Below are 19,329 nucleotides of genomic sequence, written 5' to 3' on the forward strand. Positions count from 1 at the left end.
AATGCTTCTGCTTCCATAAACAAGCTTGGTTGGTCCACCTGCAGGATGTGCTTGTTCAAATGTAAACTGGAGGTATTTAGGCAAGGAGTACATTGGAATCTTTGCTTGCTCCAACTAGACAAAGGCGGCAGGAAGTATGGAGCTTTGTGGGTTTTGTCTTTATAAGCACCGGACTAAGGTATTTTGGTGCCAATATTCTGGTAATCCTGGGTATGGATGTGGCCAGTGTCCTGGGTGGTACTTAATAAAGCTTGCTTCAAATTTGACTCAAAAATTGTGGGAGTGGTCTTATTCTCTTGTAGTTGGGATTAATATTCCCCAGCGCCAAAACAATGTTTTAAATACCTACTATGCATTAAGCATGTTGTTAGGCTCCTAAGGTTACAAAACTTAGTAAGGTTATTATCACAAAATATTACTGTTTTGTGGACTTTGGGGGGATGAGCAAAAGTGTCCAATGACAGACTGAAGTATGATTCCACCGAAGTCCAACTTGAGGAACGAGTGAGCTCATTGAACTTATTTCCAGAACACAGGTGAAGCACTATTTATGGGAATATGGGTGATATAGAAACAGCTGTATGACCCAAAAATATCTCACTTCAGCATGGATGATATAGCTTTGCCATAGCTGCATTAATGGAATTCTTCCCTCAGTGAACTGTTCACACTCTATATACCCTAACCTTTCCTGAAACTACATGAAATACGAGAAGAATTACATACAAGTTAGCAGAGGAGTACAAGAGGGAATGAATGCACTCTCAGGTGACACTATGATGGCTGTCCCCAACCCTTCCTCCAAAGAAGGAATGTTAACTATTTCAAGGATGACTCACAACTAGTGACAGCGACTTAGATGCAGATGGTCATATGGGTTATGCTTGGAATGTTCTACAATTACCTCTAAGCGCTACAAACTAGTGTATTCTTCAGACATGTTCTCAAATGATTAGGCCCTGAGACTTGCTCCTTTAAGACCCATAATGAAGTATAAATTGGGACGGGAGAGACAGCTAAACAGTTAAGAGTACTTCTTGCTCTTTCAGAGGATCCCAGTTTAATTCCAATAGCCCATATGGTGGCTCACAACCATCTATAACTCTACTTCTGGGGAATCCTAGACACTCTTCTTGCCTCCATTGGCACCAGGCGTGCATACGGTACACATACATATGTGCAGGTAAAACACCCAGACACACAAACTAAACAGTTTTGTTTTAAATAGTATAAAGTCTATGAGGGATGCACCAGGGGAGTGCTTCCCCAGTCCATTTCAGCAGGCACAGAAATTTTACTTTCCGTAATCTGACAGAATCCCATATTTCAAAAATCTAAGTCTTTTAGTACAAATTAATTAAAAAGTTCCTAGGAGAGAAGCAAAGAAACACCACCAAATTAGATCTGCCAGAAAAGAAGATTAAGAACGCCTGGCTAGACCGGGAAATGCACCTGCCTACCTTGCAGAGGAAACCAAATGAGCTTCCAAATTGCAGGATCTGTTACAGAGGAAAGAGTAAATGGCAGGGCTTCTACAGGGAAAGCTGCCTTCTCATTCATTTGCTTACTTGTTTATTTTTAGCTCCTATCTTTTCCTCACTATTCGTACCATTTCAGTACACAGAGAAAGGAAACTGTCTAGGACCAAGGAGAAGAGTGTTTCTAAATCTAAGTTTGTTCTTTCTCCCTAGCACTCTTAGGGATGGGCAAGAGCAGTATCACTTTCTGAATAATACCAGTGCCAAAGTTTCTGCACATTATGTCATTATGTCTCCCATGTTGTCTATAACATTAAATGTCCATACAGATTGTGAATATTAAATTCAGAGAGGTTAGGATATCTTATTGTGTGAAATGGAAATTTAGAATTTTCTTTTTTCAGGGACACATACTATTTGATTGTATTTTTTAGAATAATTTCTAGTGCAAGAAACAACCTACAGACCATTTCTATGAAAATAAATCTTTCAAAAATCTTAACTATTTTAAACAAACAGAATGGAGCTATTAGCATTTTCTCTTTGGAGTTACAATTTTTGTCATTTATTTTATTTGGTGTGTGTGTGTGTGGTATATTTGTGGTGGTGGTGGTGGTGTGTGTGTATTGCATGCATGGATGTTTGTGCATCACATGCATGTCTGGTGCCTGGGGATCAGAAGCCAAGGCTGGATTTCCCTGGAACTAGAGTTTTAACTGGTTACAAAACACCAAGTGTATGCTAGGAGTTCAGCCCAGGTCCTCTGTGAGAGCAACTAGTGCTTTTAACCACTGAGCCATCTCTCTAGTCCCTGTGGTTATTGACAGCATATTACTACAAAATCAGGAGACATTTTATAAAAAATTCACAAATTTGTATTCCAAGTCTACTAATAGTTCCAGGAAGGCATTTTGCACAGCTGACTTGGACTACATATGTACACATACTGAAATAGAAAATTGAAACATTAATATTATACTAATTGCATATTGTTTTCAGAATTCATATAACTCACTTGGGGGCCTAAATAATCCAAAATTTCCTCAACTTTTGAAGCGCATGGAGTTACAGACAATTACAGAGCATGAATTCCGCACCTAAAAAGCTGTAGGTTAATGGAGAATTAACTGTTCTTGCTCTTTATGCCTGTAGTCAAAACCGCACATTTGTTATATAACTTTGCCACAAACACTGTCAAATAAAACTAGGCCATCTTTAGAGCTCCTTAAAAAGCCTTCGCTTTATAGTAAGGTCTTTTTGTTCAGCTTCATTTTAAAAAGTCGGTGATTCATTTTATTTACAATGGCATCCTCTTGCATAAGATTTTTTTCCTCTCCAACTGAATCACTGTGAGTTAGAAATCATTAGACCCAGATTTTCCATTTGTATATTGATAAGCAGTGAAGACACTTGAGGACTCCATCTTTTTCTTTATGAACGTAAAGCAGTTTATGGCTGTTACCAACCCATGTGGGCACTGCTCTGCATTTTTTTCTTCTAGAGCTTGCAAAGCCTTTCAGAACCTTACATTTGCATTGAGAAATTCAAATGCAAGTGACCATCCCCTTATCTATTATGTCTTGTGAATCAGAGCCAACTTGTGCAAATGGCAAGGTTGTTTGCCAGGTGGAAGAATTAATTGACCTGACAAGCTGGGCAAATGTTACCAGCTACTCCATCGACTGGGTTGGAGGAATCTTGTCTCCTCCTCTGAACAAATCCCATGTAGGATTGTTATAAACGTGATTGAATAAAAAAGGGGAAAGAAAATGAAGATATTTGTGTTGAAAGCAGGCCTTACGTGTTCAGTGAGAAGACATTATCTGTAAAGATGGGTAGTGTTTGTAGCATTCAATTAGTTAGAAATATTAAAGTAAACAAAGTTAAATGAAATAGAGATCTTCAAAATTGTCGCTTACAGGCACCGGGTGTGTTCCTTCCACAGTTGTTTAGGAAAAAGATCCTTAGAGTTTGTACCACAGACAACTCTTCAGCACTTAGGTGCTAACAAGAATGGATGATCAGAAAAGAAGACAACCCCAGAGAAATGTCCCCATGCTTAAAGGCAAAAGAGAAAGCCACTGAGTTTTATAGAACAGCAAGGATGAAAGAGGTTTGCATGACCAATAGAGGCACCAAGGTTCAGCAGAGGAGACAGAGCAACAACAGTGAAAACAAAAAGGAGGCAAAAACATCCCCCTGATTCCCACACTTACACCTTCCAATATAGCAAGAGCAGGTGAAAAAGACAAGGCACTCTGCCAGATCCCACAAGAGCCTGCTGCCACACAGGCAAACAGCGCTACAGGAAATAAAAGCTATTGCATGCAGCAGAGGCTGCACCAGACATATTCAGCAAACATGCTGTGGCTCCTTGCTCAATCAGATCTTTCCTGCACAGTAATTACCTGCTGTGTACTTGCTATTTCTGCCGCCCCCTTTATCCTTTTCATAAACACAGATTCCATCTACTATCATTTTCATCATCTTCCTGCTTTCGTAATTCCCTTGAACATTTCTTATAGTGAAACCCTGCGAAGGACAAGCTCTTTGTGCATTTCTATGTCTAAAATACGCTCTGCCTTTGAATTTGAACAATGCTTTCCTTACATTTGGTTTGGTTTTGTTTGTATGTTCGGTGGGATTTCTGCGTAGCTCTAGCTGTCCTGGAACTCATAGATCCTCCCCCCCCCCCCCCCCCCCCCCCCGCCTCTGCCTCCCGAGTGCTGAGATTAGAGGAATGCACTACCATGCCCCTCAGCCCTCTAAAAAAAATTAAAAAATTTATCTGCATGGTTGTTTCGTCTGCATGTATATCTGTGTACCATGTAAGTTCAGTACACGCTGAGGCCCTAAGAGGGCATCAGATCAACTGGTTGCATCCCACTGTGAGTTGTCAGGTGGGTGCTGGGAACTGAACTCCAATTCTCTGCAGAAGAGGCCAGTGCTCTTAACTGCTGAGCCACCCCGCTAGCTCCATGGAAGATACTTTCATTGACTATAAAAATGTAGGCTATCTAGGTTGTTTGGTGTTCGTTTGCTTTTGTATATAAAACATGCTTTTCTTCTAGTTCTTGCCCACATGTCTCTGATGAAAAATCTATTCCAGCATTCAGTAGTTTACACCTTTAATTCCAACACATAGAAGCAGAGGTAGGTAGATTTCTGGGGGTTCAAGGCCAGCTTAAACTACAAAGTAAGTTCCAGGTCTGAAGAGAGAGATCCTGTCTTTAAATAAAAAAATATAAAAACAAAACAAAATGAAAAGTCCATCTTTTTTTCATTGTATATAGTATTTTTTTTCTTCAACTGGTTTGCAATTTTCTCTCTTGAAGTATTCCATTTAAACAAATTTACTATATATATTGGTATATTTCCTCATACTCCTTTGTGGCTGGGATGTGTTGAACTCATCGAACTCAAACATATCAGCTATGAAATATTTCTGGCTACTATTCTCTTAAATATTTTGTTTACTCCTTTCTAAGATTATATGCTTATTGAGTTAATTGATGTGGTCTTTCAGTTCATTGGTCATATAAGTTATTTTGGGGTGCCTATGACCAAAATTTCTACCAAAAAGAACTTAAAGTGAGAAATTTTATATTTTAGCTTATGGTTTTAGAGATTTCAATCTATGGTTTTCAACTGCATTGATTATGGGCCCACTACAAAGCATAATATCATGGTGGCTGGAATGTATGGATGTTGTCCACATTTTGGGAGACAGAAGTTAAGAAATGAGAGTAAGGGAGCAGGAACTAGGTACAGCTTTCAAAGTATATCCTCTGGGATCTCATTTCCTCAAGGAGATACTATACCATAATGTTCTTGCCCTTCTCAAAACAGCATCACCAGCTGAGACTCAAATGTTTAACAAAAAAATTCATATAAAAACCAAAATATTTATATACTTTCTTTTTTAATTTTATAAACTTCTTGCTATGTTTCATTCTGGATAATAGATATTTATATGTCAGGTTCCCCAATATCTACTATTTGGGTCTCTGTTATCAATATCCTTAATACATTTTAAACCCCAGACATGTGTTTCATGTCCAGAAGTTGAATTGGCTCTAGCTTTTTACTTTGTATATCTGGAAGCTTTTTTTTTTTAAGATTTTGATGTGGGATGTCCTTCTGCATGCTATGAATATGTCTTATTATTGTTGGTTAATAAAGAAGCTGATTTGGCTAATAGCCAAACAGAAAATAGAGCCAGGCAGGAAATACAAGCAGAAATAAAGAAATCTTTAGACTCACAAAGATGGGATAGATGATAGAGTATTATCTTTAATTTTGCCAAATAAAATAGACTAAATATTATAACTCTAATTCTTGCTTGATACCTGTTTATATGTACTTTTACAATATTAAAGGTAAACTCTTCCATTTTAATTAGACAGAAAAGGGGAGATGATGTGGAATACCCTTCTGTATTCTGTAAATATGTCTTATTACCATTAGTTAATAAAGAAATTGATTTGGCCAATAGCCAAGCAAAATAGAGTCAGGCGGAAAATCCAAGCAGAGATACAGGGGAAAAGAATTCAGAGAGGGAGGGATATCATCCAACTGCCAAAGGCAAAAGATGTCTGAGGATCACCAGTAAGCTACAGTCACATGGTGACACACAGATTAATAAAAATCGGTTAATTTCAGTTGTAATGGCTAGTTAGTAAAAGCCTGAGCTAATAGGCCAAACAGCTTGTAATTAATATTAAGAGTGGTTATTTGGGTTATTAGGTGGGAGAGAAATTTCCAGCTACAAGGTTTATTTTTACTTTATGTGTATGAGTGTTTTGTATGCATGTATGTCTGTGTAGCACAAGGGTGCTCTAGATGAAAGCCAGAAAAGGGTATCAGCTCCTGTGGAACCAGAGTTACAAATGGTTTGAGGCAACCATGTGGAAGCTGGGAATTGGACCTGAGTTTCCTAAAAGTGCAATAAATTCTCTTAACCACTGGGCCATTGCCCCAGACTCCCTGTCTAAATATCTAAATATATGAAATATACTTATACTGTTTTAATATCTTATCTGCTGGTTGATAATCTTTGTTGTCCATGAACAGAAACCTTTCCTTCTTTGTAAAAGTTTTAATGCCATTCTATTTTTAGGGAAGTGAGTGGTATTAAAGAAAACATTTCATTGGGGTGGCTTGCTTATAGTTTTAGAGGTTCTGTCCATTATCATCAGGGCAGGGATTATGATTATATTTATTGCAAAAAGCTGCAGTTACCCAAGGCTCAGGGAATCATGGGGATAAAAGGTAGAAAGATTATAAGAGCCAGAAGACCAGGAAACCTGCTATGAGATAATGTCTCTTACATATGACAGAGAAGTTACAGCATAATACCTCAAGGGAATGATTGCCCAAACAAGGACTGAATACAGAAAACACTCACAGACATGCTAATGCAGAAGGGAACAACTCATGGAGTCTGTCTTAGCTATGCTTTTTACTGATGTGAAGAGACACCGTAACCATAGCAACTCTTACAAAGAAAACATTTAATTGGGATGGCTTGCTTATAGTTTTAGAGGTTCTGTCCATTATCATCAGGGCAGGGATTATAACAGCATGCAGGCAAACGTGGTGCAGGCAACTGGAAGTTGACTGTCACACTAAGGGAAGATTGAGCAAAAGAGACCTCAAAGCCCACCCCCACAGTGACACACTTCCTTCAACAAGGCCATACCTCATAATCGTGTCACTTCATTTTCTTTTAAACCACCACAAGTTTAAAGTCTTCCCCAGGGAAAAGCCCCCTAATTGGTTATCCAATACAAAGTGGTCAGCTTTGAAGTCATATATATTATATATGAAATAATATACATATATAATATATAAAATGTTATCACACACACACATATATATTTATACAAGCAACAGAATCAGCAGGTTGTATTTCTAAACCAATGCATTTAGATAGATATGAAACAATAACAATAAAAAAGAGGCCATAGATTTGAGAGAGAGGCATGGGAGGGGTTGGTGGAAGGAAAGTGATGGAGGGAAATGACATAATTTTATTTTAACTAAAAAAAAGAAAATTAATCCTTAAAAAGAAAAAAAAGCTACAGTTACTCAATAATCTTTATTTATTAATTAATTTAATTATTTATAATTATTTTATGTTCATGTGTATGTGTGGGTACCTGCATATATATGTACCATGTGCATATCTGGTGCCACAGAGGTCAGAAAATAAGACTGTATCAACAGATACTGGAGTTACAGGTGGTTGTGAACTGCCATGTAAGTGATGGGAACTGAACTCAGGACCTCTGTAAGAGCTGTCAGTGCTCTTAACAACTGAGCCATCTCTCCAGCCTCCTCAGTGATCTTTTGAAACCTATGACACTAGCATTAAGTTCATGAATCTTGAGCACATGAAAACACAAAGCAGTTGACACAAACAAAAGAAGTGGGTACCTATTGCTGCAACAACATGATGGAGGGTTATTATTGCTGATAACATTGATTGCTCTGTGACCGCCTCAAGATATAAGTCATGTATCCACAATACTATCCTCTAATTTGGGAAGTCCCTTTGGTCCTGGGGCTGAGACAGACCTAGTCCAGATGGGGAGGTCTTGCCAGTAATAACCATCACCATTTATATGTGTATATATTTTTAAATAGTTTTCATAGCTGTTCACATTTTATTTGATCTTTTATGAGTCTGGCAGGCAGTAGAAAATTAGATATTGTCAAACCCAGACACAGAGAGATTAAATGATATGCCTGATCACATCAGTAGCGAGTATCAGAACAACGCCTGGCACTCAGGTTGCTGAATTCCAAGTACAAGGCTCCGACCTCCTATCTTGTGACTCATTAGTGGCCTGGAAAGATAGAACTGGCATATCAGAGCGAAGTCAGGGAAGTTAAACAAAGCAAGGGCTAGAATCCACTGCTGCAGCATTCCCATGGAAACATGGGGGAGTTGTCCTCTCCTAATATATTTTAATATAATGCAAAATCAGGCCCCAGCTGGATGGGAAAGCTTGTTTGCCTCCTCCGCCATCATGCATTATTCATGAGGAGTGACCTCACTTACATGTCACAGGCGGATTGTGATGACAGAAGCTCCTTTGGTGCTAGCACATAGAAGGCCCGCTTTCTTGTTGTCTACATCGGTCTACAGCCCCTGCTTTACATTCTGTTGCCGAGATTGTCACTCTCCTGGGGTAATGAGCTAAAACGGGCGTTTAATCACTGCAGTTATCCCTCATTTCCAGCAATGCCTTTATGTACCCAGCCTTGTCTTCTGCCTTCGCAAGGAATCGTGGTTAATTTGCTGAATCCAGGGCTTCCATTCTTCATTGTCCCTTATGCTTGGTAAGACATGCAGCTCAGGAGATGGCCATAGGCTAAGTGATTGATTTCTCCATCAACTGATAACTGCTCTTATGTGAATGATCCAACGTTTGTGTTCTTGGAGTCAAACTAAGAGGAAGTCTGACTGGACTGCTCCGGATCTGTCTTTACCACTTCTTTCTATTTTCTTTCCCCGTTTCTCTCCTTTAAAATGCTAGACGACACAGTAGAGAATCAAATTACCTTCCTGGTAGCCTGAAAATGTCTAGCTGCCAAAGACTTCTTCACCTTAAGAGGAGCCAGGAAATTTTTGACAGAAACTGTTTCTAAAACTGGACATCACAAAAGGAGACATCGATTAGGGAATTTTCTTCAGAAGGATGCAGTACTAATAATGCTGTCCAAGTTACTACGGTGAACTAAATGTTCAGAAAGTTTTCACAGATCTCGTCTGGTATTTTGAGTAATATCTGAATATTCTTAGTGGAGTCCTGTGGCTGTGCATACATACAACTGACTTGGTCACAAGTTTTAAAATATGTTTTCATCTAAACAAATACTCTAAAATAAGACAATGCCATTTGTTTTATGCAAAGACCGAGACAGGGTTTGTATATAACTAAGCAAACAATCTTTTGCAACGCTAAGGCTATTGTTTAGTAAGCACGGAAGGCACACAGCTCAAGCAAGGGTTGTCCTGAAGATTTCTGAAAACTGAACTCTTTCACCTAGGAAAGAACTTCTTTGCCTGACTTTCCCCTTCATGCTTCACCTTGGTTTCCACAGCTGTAATGGGAGGACTCTCTTCTTCCATTCTTGCTGGGGCAGACATTTTAGAAATGATTACAGTTGTTTTCTCATGGAAAGGAAGACACTAGCATCAGCTTTATGAAATAATATACTGGGGCTGGGGAGATGGCTCAGTGCTTCATAGCACCAGCTACTTTTCCAGAGGACCCTGGTTTGAGTCCCAGCACCCGCAAGGCAGTTTAGAACTATTTAACTCTAGTTCCAGGTTCCTGACATGCTCCTCTGACCTCCACAGGCACCAGGCAAACATATGTTGCATAGACTTACATACAGCCAAAACATTCATGCACATAAAACACAGTTTTTAAATTAAATAAAAAAGAAATAAGATGTCAGGGCACCACCTCAATATACAGCACTGAAACTTCTAGGAATGAGAGACCCAGAGACAGAAAGACAAATATATAGATTTTCTTTTAGTTTTGAGAATTCTATGCATGTATAGAATTACATATTATCATACCTACCTCCTTTTCCACTCCAACTCCCCGATATTATCCACTAAGTCCCCATCCCAGCTTCATGCTGTAAAAAAAAAAAATACTAAGTGCAATCAGTGCTGACTGTATGTATATAGGCATGGGGCCATGTGTTGGAGCATTTTGGAGTATTGGAATCCTACCAGTGGCTACACCCTCAATAAAGAATAACACCATCACCCCCAGCATCTCCACTTCCAATAGCTATTGTAGAGATGTTTTACCCTTTTGAGGGACCCACCAGAAGCTCCCAAGTAAATTACACATGAAGACTTATTCTTACTTATGAATGTCCAGCCTTAGTTTGACTTGTTTCTTGACAGCTTTTCTTAAATTATTCCAGCTATCTTTTGCCTCTGGGCTTTTATTGTTTTCTATTTCTGTATATCTTTTTTTTACTTCTTTCTGTGTGGCTTACTGTGCAGCTAGGTGCCTGGCCCCTGACTTTCTCCTCTCCTTGTTCTCTTGCTCCTCTTCTTCCTTGTTTCTCCTTCTATTTATACTCTCTGCCTCCCAGCTCTGCCTATTCTTACTCCTGTCTTGCTATTGGCTGTTCAGCTCTCTATTACACCATCAGGTGTTTTGGACAGGCAAAGGAGCATAGCTTCACAGAGTAAAACAAATGCAGCATAAACAAAAGCAACACACCTTAAAATAATATTCCCCAACAAATAGCTCCTCAGGAAGGGGAAGGGCCTGGAGATCATCTACCCTATTTAGGCAGAGATTTGGTGTGGCTTAATTTTGTTCAGGTCTTATATGGATAACCACAGCTACAATGGAGACTCGGCTATTCTGATAGCAACCAATTAAAATGATTATCTTTTATGAGAACTTAAAATGAGGAGACACTTCAGTATGTTAAGTGATGAAGTTTATAGCAATTTCCTACTCCACCTATAAAAAATATCACAAGCTAAGCAGTTTATGCAACATAAGTGTGGAATTTAACAGCTTCTGAGGTCAGAAGTTTAAAAAGGATTTTACTGGGCTAATATCAAGATATCAGTAGGGCTGTATTCCTTTTTAAAGGCTCTCAGCAAAAAATTGACCCTTTCTTTCTCCAGAACCTAGAGGCTTCCTGCATCCGTTTGCTTGTGGACTTTCCAGCCTCAATGCTGGAAATGTAGATGTTTCAATTCTTTCCCATGAACACATCTATCTGATTCTGCCTCTGCTTCCTTTCTGCTTTACTTTCTGTGAAAAGGTCGGAGTGGCTTGATTAGTCCAAACTAATGTCTTTAATACTACCTAATTAGCAACTTGAATTCCATATGTGTCCTCATCTTCAAGACACTGACGTCTTTGCAGGATCATAACACTGCCTCGTACAGAGGTGGCTTGTTTCAACAATTTCATTTGACAGATGAGACGCGAAGAGTAAAAATAAGTAGACTCCCTAGTTAATGATATCAGTAGCTTCAGAGTCACTCTGTTCCCTTTGTTACCATTAAAATCTAATAATAGCAATAATAGCAATGTCTCCATGAGGCCCTTCACATTCTCTTCAGTTCAGATTCAGTCTCTCAAAACCTCATCCATAGTAAGTATCTGATATTCCAGAAGTATATGTGCATGTACCAGAGTTAAAATGCTCTTTCCAATACCAGTTTTAAAAAAAGCCCAAGAACAACGTAACTCCTGTTGTGAATCAAGCCACTCTTGAGAGTACCATTGAGATTAGGAAAGAACATGATTTGGGCCATGTCTAACCCTTTATCCAGCAGGTGTTTTATGCTCTCTGTGGGTGTGAACCCTGAAAAGAAGCTGTGCCATTTCCCCAAAGCCTCTGTCTTAACACCTGTCCTGTGTCCTGACGATGCTCTCTCTTAATATCTCAGCAGAAAAATCTTGTTCCTGCATCCCAATCAAACTGTGCACAATTCGAGGTTGAGATCTGGAATTGGTCCACATTTCTACCTTTGTAACACCGAAACTGCACTCTTTTCTGTGATTTCTGTCTCCATTCTTCTCATCACTCCACCCACTCTTTCAGCTTGCTTTCCTTCATATTGACATTTCTTCTCCAAGCTAGAACAACGCCTTGCCGAAATAAATGATGGTTTAATACTTGTAGATTTAGCTAATAAATGTATAAGAGAATGTATAAGACTGAGCTGGCAAGATAACCCTGTATCTATCTTATTCATTTGTCTAGTATTTCCGTGTGTGTGTGTGTGTGTGTGTGTGTGTGTGTGTGTGTCTGTAGGTGTTCCATGCATGTATGTCTGTGTACCACATGTGTTCCTGGTGCCTGCAGAGACCAGGAGAGAGCACTGACAATGCATCCTCTGGAACTGGAGTTACTAAGAGCTGTGAGATGCCACTCTCTTGGGCTGGTTCCACTCCCTGTTAGCAGTTTTCCTCAGCAGGTATCCCACAGCTCTGCCATCTCCAACATCTTGGGGTCTCCAAGGAAATCCAGGCTTCAACTTCACAACTTCATGCAATGACCTCTCTAGGTCTCTATTCAGGGACATTTCTGACACATGCCTGGCCTCAGTGGATTTCCTTAGGTGCAGAGGCAAAGTCTAAACCCATTTCTTTTATCCTTAACTCTAAAGGCAGAACCACATGGCTGAAGCTGACATGTTCTGCTACTTGCTGAGACTGGAACGTGCTCCCCTTGTTCAATTACATCTTCACGAGCTGTCCTTCACTGCCTAAACTTAGCAGCCCTGAAACTTGCTCTGTAGACCAGGCTGGCCTCAAACTCAGAGATCTGCCTGAGTCTGCCTTCCAGGTGCTGAGATTAAAGGTGTGTACCACCACACCCAGCTCCAAACTTTTCTTTAGTTCCTTTTCCGTCCATTAAGCAATACTTAAAGCCTTTTACTGTTTTTCTAACTCAAATTCCTAATGTCCAAATTCCCCCAAATAAAAACATGGTCCGGCCTATCACAACAATACCCCAGTCCCTGGTACCAACCTCTGTCTTAGTTAGGGGTTCTATTGCTGTGAAGGGGCACCATGGACCACAGCAACTGTTACAAATGAAAACATTTAACTGAGGTGGTAGCCTATAGTTTCAAAGGTTCAGTCCATTATCATCATGGTGGGGAGCATGGTGGCATGTAGGCAGATATATGGCTGGCAAGGTAGCTGAGAGTTCTACATCTTGCAGGCAACAGGAAGTCAACTTAGACACTGGGCATTATCCTGAGCATAGGAAACCTCAAAAAGAGCCCCACAGTGACACATTTCCTCTAACAAGGCCACATCTACCCCAACGAAGCCATGGCTCCTAATAGCACCACTCGCTGTGAAATAATGGAGGCCAAAACATTCAAATTTCCGCAGCCATTGACCTGGAAGTATAAGATGAAATAAACCTCTTTTCTTCCCCCAAGATAGTTTGGTAATTGTTTTATCACAACCACAGAGAAGCCTACAAAGGCACCAGCCCTCATCATTCTATAGCTATAGCTAATGTTCCACAATCCCAGGGTAAAGCTCTTCTCTATGCCTTACTAGTTCACACACAGTTTGGAGCACATCTTTGTCCCTTCCATTTTTCTATGACCTATGTATCAGACATTTCAAATTCTAACATTTATACCATTTCCTTCATGAATCACTCCCATAGCATTCTGCAGGATTCTGTGGATCTCATGTTTATATCTTCCACGGGCTTGCATCTAATGTGAACTTACTAAATAATTGCCAATGTTGCAATAGAGCTATCTTTAGTCTCTATTATGATTGAATATCTTTATGGCTCTTAAATCAGCATGAGATTTATTTCTGGCATTAGGTTGTGCCAGAAAGAAGTATTTCCTATATCTTAGAGAAGATTTTTTTTTTTTTAAGTAAAAGCTTTCCAGGCAACTGCAGGTTAATCAGAAAAACCAATTAACCAGAAGATCCATTCCTTGCTCTCAATTATACACACCAGTGGAAGGAGCGCTGAGGCAGATGATCTACAGGAGTAAATGATCAAAAACTCTGCCTACTGACTTAAAGGTACACCCCATACTCACTTTCCTCTTTTCAGCCTACTGCGCTTTGCTCTTCCTGGCTTCTTATTTCTTTTTGGCTTGGATTATACAAAAACCACATTTCATTCTTGGTGCACCTATTTATTTACCTGAAGAACTGTACTGGCCATCTACTATTTACCAGACACTCTTCTAGGCCCTAAAAGGAAAGACAGACAGACAGACAGACAGAACAGACAGACAGACACAGAAATGATGATGACATGGTACCTTCCTAAAAATAGATTTTTTTAATAAAAAATAATTTCAGTCTAATTCAACATTGATTTTTTTTTCTGTCCCAATTCACTTAAATTTGACACATTCCCATTAATTTCACTGGCATACAAAATAATAGGAAATAATAGCATGATGTACTAACAAAGTCATAATTACAAGTCAAGCATGCTCTGTAGTCACGGTACTTGTAGCTGAGGGCAGGTGGAGGTGGAACAATGAGTTCAAGGGTAGAACAAACACAACTGAATGGCTGGCTGAACCTAGCTTAGTGAGGAGTCAAATACACCAAATTAAAACATTAGGATTTGATCCTGGAGGCAACAGTGAACTGGCAAAGAGAATGACATTGCTTGATGGCAGAAGTGGCTGTAGTCTTGGGAAGGAACTCAAAGCCTAGATTATCCATTTCAACCATGAAAAAATAGTCCACAGAGAAGAACTTTATTAGAACATTTAAATACTGTTTCTGGGATCTATAGGGAAGAAAAGGTAGAGGGTCAGTGGATATATCAACTACACTCCAGGGCAAGTCAACTACTATTGGCCAACACAAAATTGGCTTCATGTGATTTTTGTTTTGATTTTCTATTTTTTGGTGTGTGTGTGTTTTGTACGCATGTGTGTGCGCATACACGCATGTGTTTCATTTTGATTTGCTTTGGTGTTTGTTTTTTTTTAACCTTATTGGTTCTGCTTGTCTGTTTTGATCTTTTTTTTTTTTTTCCAGGGGGAAGGTTTGTGGACTTTTTTTTAAAGACCGAGAAAGGATGAACTTGGGTGCATAGAGTAGTGGGAAGCATCTGGGAGGAACTGTAAGAGGGGAAATAATTTAGTTAAAACATGCAAAAACAGGTTTAAATAACAAAAAATGTTTCAGCCCATGTTAAAGAAAAAATCATTTTCAAATTATTACTTCCCAAGGATTTATATCTGTTATCCTTGCTAAAGAAACAACAGAGACATATGTAGCTCAGTGCCTTCCACCTAGCAGTCCTACAGTAAATGCCTCCCTGAATCTATTAGTATGAGTGGTGAGGCTATATGAGAAGAAATAGTAATAAAGAAGCCACTATAGCTGAATTCCAAAAGGCTAACTGCTAGACTTTGTCTCTGTGGTAATCCCCATAAGCAAAGTGACTTTTACACTCAGGAACTGAATGCAAATCAAGGTTAAATGTCTCTACTCTAAGCCCTACAGTGGCTCCCTGCTGAAATCAAGGTTAGGGTCTGACTTACAAGTGAAGGCTAAAAACATTTCTCATGATTTTATCCTACCCTGATTTTCCATCCTTATCTCCTAGTAATCCCCAAAAAAACCACATACGAAAATTATACAGTCCCCAAACAGCACTAAATAAATGTCAACCCCAGTGGGACCTTAGACTTGCTCTGTAATTTGCATTGTCTTGATTCTTCTGGAAATGGTGAAGTAGCCTATGCTAGCCAATTATTATAGTCGTCTTTAAGAATGCAAACTTCATAAACACAGTATCTAGTTTGGTGATGGATACACTAAGCCAACTCTTTTGCCTTGAGTGATAACGTGGAATTACTTTTGAAATACCAAAATACAGGATTATAAATAGGCAGAGCCCTTGGAGCACTTGCTAAGCATATACTCATGTTCAAAATCAATTCTAATGATTTTTTGTATATGCGCTTATCCCTCGGAAGACAATAATACATAATGGTGCTTGTAATATAAACATTCCATACTAATTGTAATGATCTGGAATATATTCATTCCTTTGAAATGTTCCAAGAAATAGTTTTAAGTTGCATTTATATTTTAAAGTATATCATAATAATGAGTCCATTTATTCAACTATTTTCCTTCCAAGTTAAAATTTAAAAGAAGTGTCATGCACTTTAAAACTGAGTATATACTATGTACCAAGTACTTCCATATGGGTCATATCTTTAGCACGTAAGTGTCTCTGATTATGTATTAGCAACTAAAATTTTAACTGAATACTCTTTGACTAAATTTCCATTTCATTTAAACAGTACTGTTGCTGTTTTTAGACAGGGTCTCACTATGTATCCCTGGATGACTTGGGACTCCTTATGTAGACCAGGTTGGGCTAAAACTTATAGATAAGTTTGCCTCTGCCTCCTCTGTGCTGGGATTAATGGTACGTAGCACCATGCCAGGTAAATGTTAATAAGTTACCTGGTCATTCGAGAGCTAAGTTGGGAAAATGCTCAAATCTGTTTACTTCTGTCTGTACCCATCACTACCACACTAATGGGCATGAAACACTGCCAATTTTTGCTGACAGAAATCTCCTTTGTGCTTTCTCATCTACTGCTGTCCCTTTCCATCTGCTACACACAGACCAGCAAGAATCACCATCTTCAAATGGAAATGGACATAGAGGAAATCATGTCATCTCTTGCTTAAAAGCTTATAGAAATATGACACCACATTTAAAAATAAAAATCAAAGATTTTGCAATGATTGCAAGGACCTGCATGATCTTCTTCAAGCTCTAAGATGGCTGCGTTCAAAGCCTGGAGAGCTAGTTGCAGTTGATTGCAGACTAAGTAGTGGCCTGATGCCCAGACAGCCAGATGAAACTATGACAGGTCATCTGAGAGTTTCTCGAGATATGGAAATAAACAGTCATGAGAGTGTAATTACCACACTGTAAATGAAATAAAGTTAGTCATACATGAAAATACTTGAGAAGAGTTTATTTTTAATTTGCATCTTCAGAGAGACTTACATAGATAGGTGAACCCCTACTGTGCTCTCAATGTCACCTCCTTTTCTCCTATTCAAAAATGTTGATCTTATAATTGTGCTACCTCCCACAAGCGCAGTTTCTATTCCACTATTTTCTGTGTGGAATCTCTGCACACTAATGATGCATGCCTTTAATCCCATCACCAGGCAGAGACAGGGGGGGATCTCTGAGTTCAAGGTCAGCCTGGTCTACAGAGTGAGTTCTTGGGCAGCCAGGGCTAAAGAAAGAAACCCTGTCTCAAGAAAAAAAGACCCCTCCCCTAAAAAGAAACAAAGTAAGAAACTTAATTTTCACCTGTTTATATGGTTATCTACCCTTGTCTGAGGAGGATATATGCCAAAGATCTTAACATAGTACTGAAAGCTCAGCTTACAGCACAACCTTAATTTGTAGGCCTTTTCTATCTTAGTTGAGCACTTATGCATCATGTTACAACTGTTTCTGTGAAAAGTAACAGAGAAACCATTATGAATTTCTCTTTTCCTTCTTCACTTCGACAGATGATATATTCTTGCCATAGATCTTAAAAATTTCATCATTTTTCCCCTTTATGAATTTGGGAACTTTCACCCTTTCACTTAAAGGAACCCTGGGATAGCTTGTCTTCGGCATACCCAAATTTCTTCTATCACAATGTTTGGGTTCAGGGCCCAGTATGAAGTAAACTATCATTGAGCACAAACTATAAGGTTGAAGTGATAACTAAGATAACAACCAAGTAAATAGCAGGCAGGTAACTTATCCAGCACAGATACCCTGGACAAAGGGATGGCTCATATCCAGTGATTTCATTAAACTACTTAGGATTGAATGTATTTTAAAACACATAAATTGCTCATTTCTAGAACTTCATATTTAATAATGTTTGGAGCTTACTGGCCCTCAAGTAAGTGAAACAGTAGAGAGTAAAACCATGGATAAGGATGCCTGTTGCACTGATCTCTTCCCCAGTAACATTTCTCTGAAGAACTGTCTATCTTTCTATCTCTCATCACTATCTTATTTTCTTTTCAATCCGTTTGATTGGGACCTTTGCCCACCACCATTACCACTGAAACCGCTATGTTCAAAGTTCCCAGCAGCACTGGATATAGTAGTATCCAATAACTGCTCATACTCTGATTTTACTGGACATCTCAATAGCATTTCACATAGTTGGCAATATTCTCTTCTCTGAAACACTGCCTTAATACTATGTACTATATTACTCCTATTATTCCAATTATCCTCTTTTGCTTGATTTCTCAGTGTTTTATTGTCTAAAGGGTTAGACTGAGGTGACATTGTCTAATCTAAATTCCCTCCAGAAATCTTACATCACATGGATTTAATTTCAGTAATAAAATAAGGATTATCAAATTTGCATATTTAATCCACAGTCACTCACTGTGTTGATTTGAAAAAAAAAAAATGGCCCCCAAAAGAAAGTGGCACTATTAGAGGACGTGTGGCTTTGTTAGAGTAGGTATAGCCTTGTTGCCAGAAGTGTGTCTCTGTGGAGGTGGACTCTGAAGTCTCATATATGCTCAAGTCATGTCCAGTGTCTCAGACCTCAGATAACTTCTTGCTTCCTGTAAGTCAAGATGTAAAGACTCTCAACTGCTTCTTCAGCATCATGTCTGCCTGAACTTCATTCACCATGTCCTGCCATGATGATAATGGACTAAACCTCCAAACCTATAAACCGCCACCTCAATGAAATGTTTTCCTTTGTAAGGGGCTGCTGTGGTCATGGTGTCTCTTCAAAGCAATAGAAACCCTAAGACACCCCATTTCATCTATATTTGCATATATGATGCACACCTCAAATGTAACATATTCAATAAGTCTCTTCCCCCTACGCACACATATATGTTCCAAAAATCCCCACTTTTCTTTCTCCCTTAATTCAAAAACAATTATCACCATACCTACATGATAATAAGCCCTAATCTATTCCTTTATGAATAAAGCAATCTCTAACTCTCTCTCTCTCTCTCTCTCTCTCTCTCTCTCTCTCTCTCTCTCTCTCTCTCTCTCTCTCTCTCTCTCTCTCTCTCACACACACACACACACACACACAATCAGTCCTACCATCCAGAACACAATGAAGGTGATTGAACTTCTCTAATCATTCATATCTAGGCTCCTCTCTTTCACCTATCATATAACTTTCAAGCCACTCTTTATTCTCTTTTCAAACACACTAACTTGTCATTGACCTGCAATCTCTACACTAACTCTTCTCTTCCTCCTGGTTTTCATATACCTATCTCCTATGTTTCTTTCA

Source organism: Microtus oregoni, unplaced genomic scaffold, assembly GCF_018167655.1.
Source record: "Microtus oregoni isolate MIOR12 unplaced genomic scaffold, Mior012 000080F_ref0000499, whole genome shotgun sequence".
NCBI lineage: Eukaryota > Metazoa > Chordata > Mammalia > Rodentia > Cricetidae > Microtus > Microtus oregoni.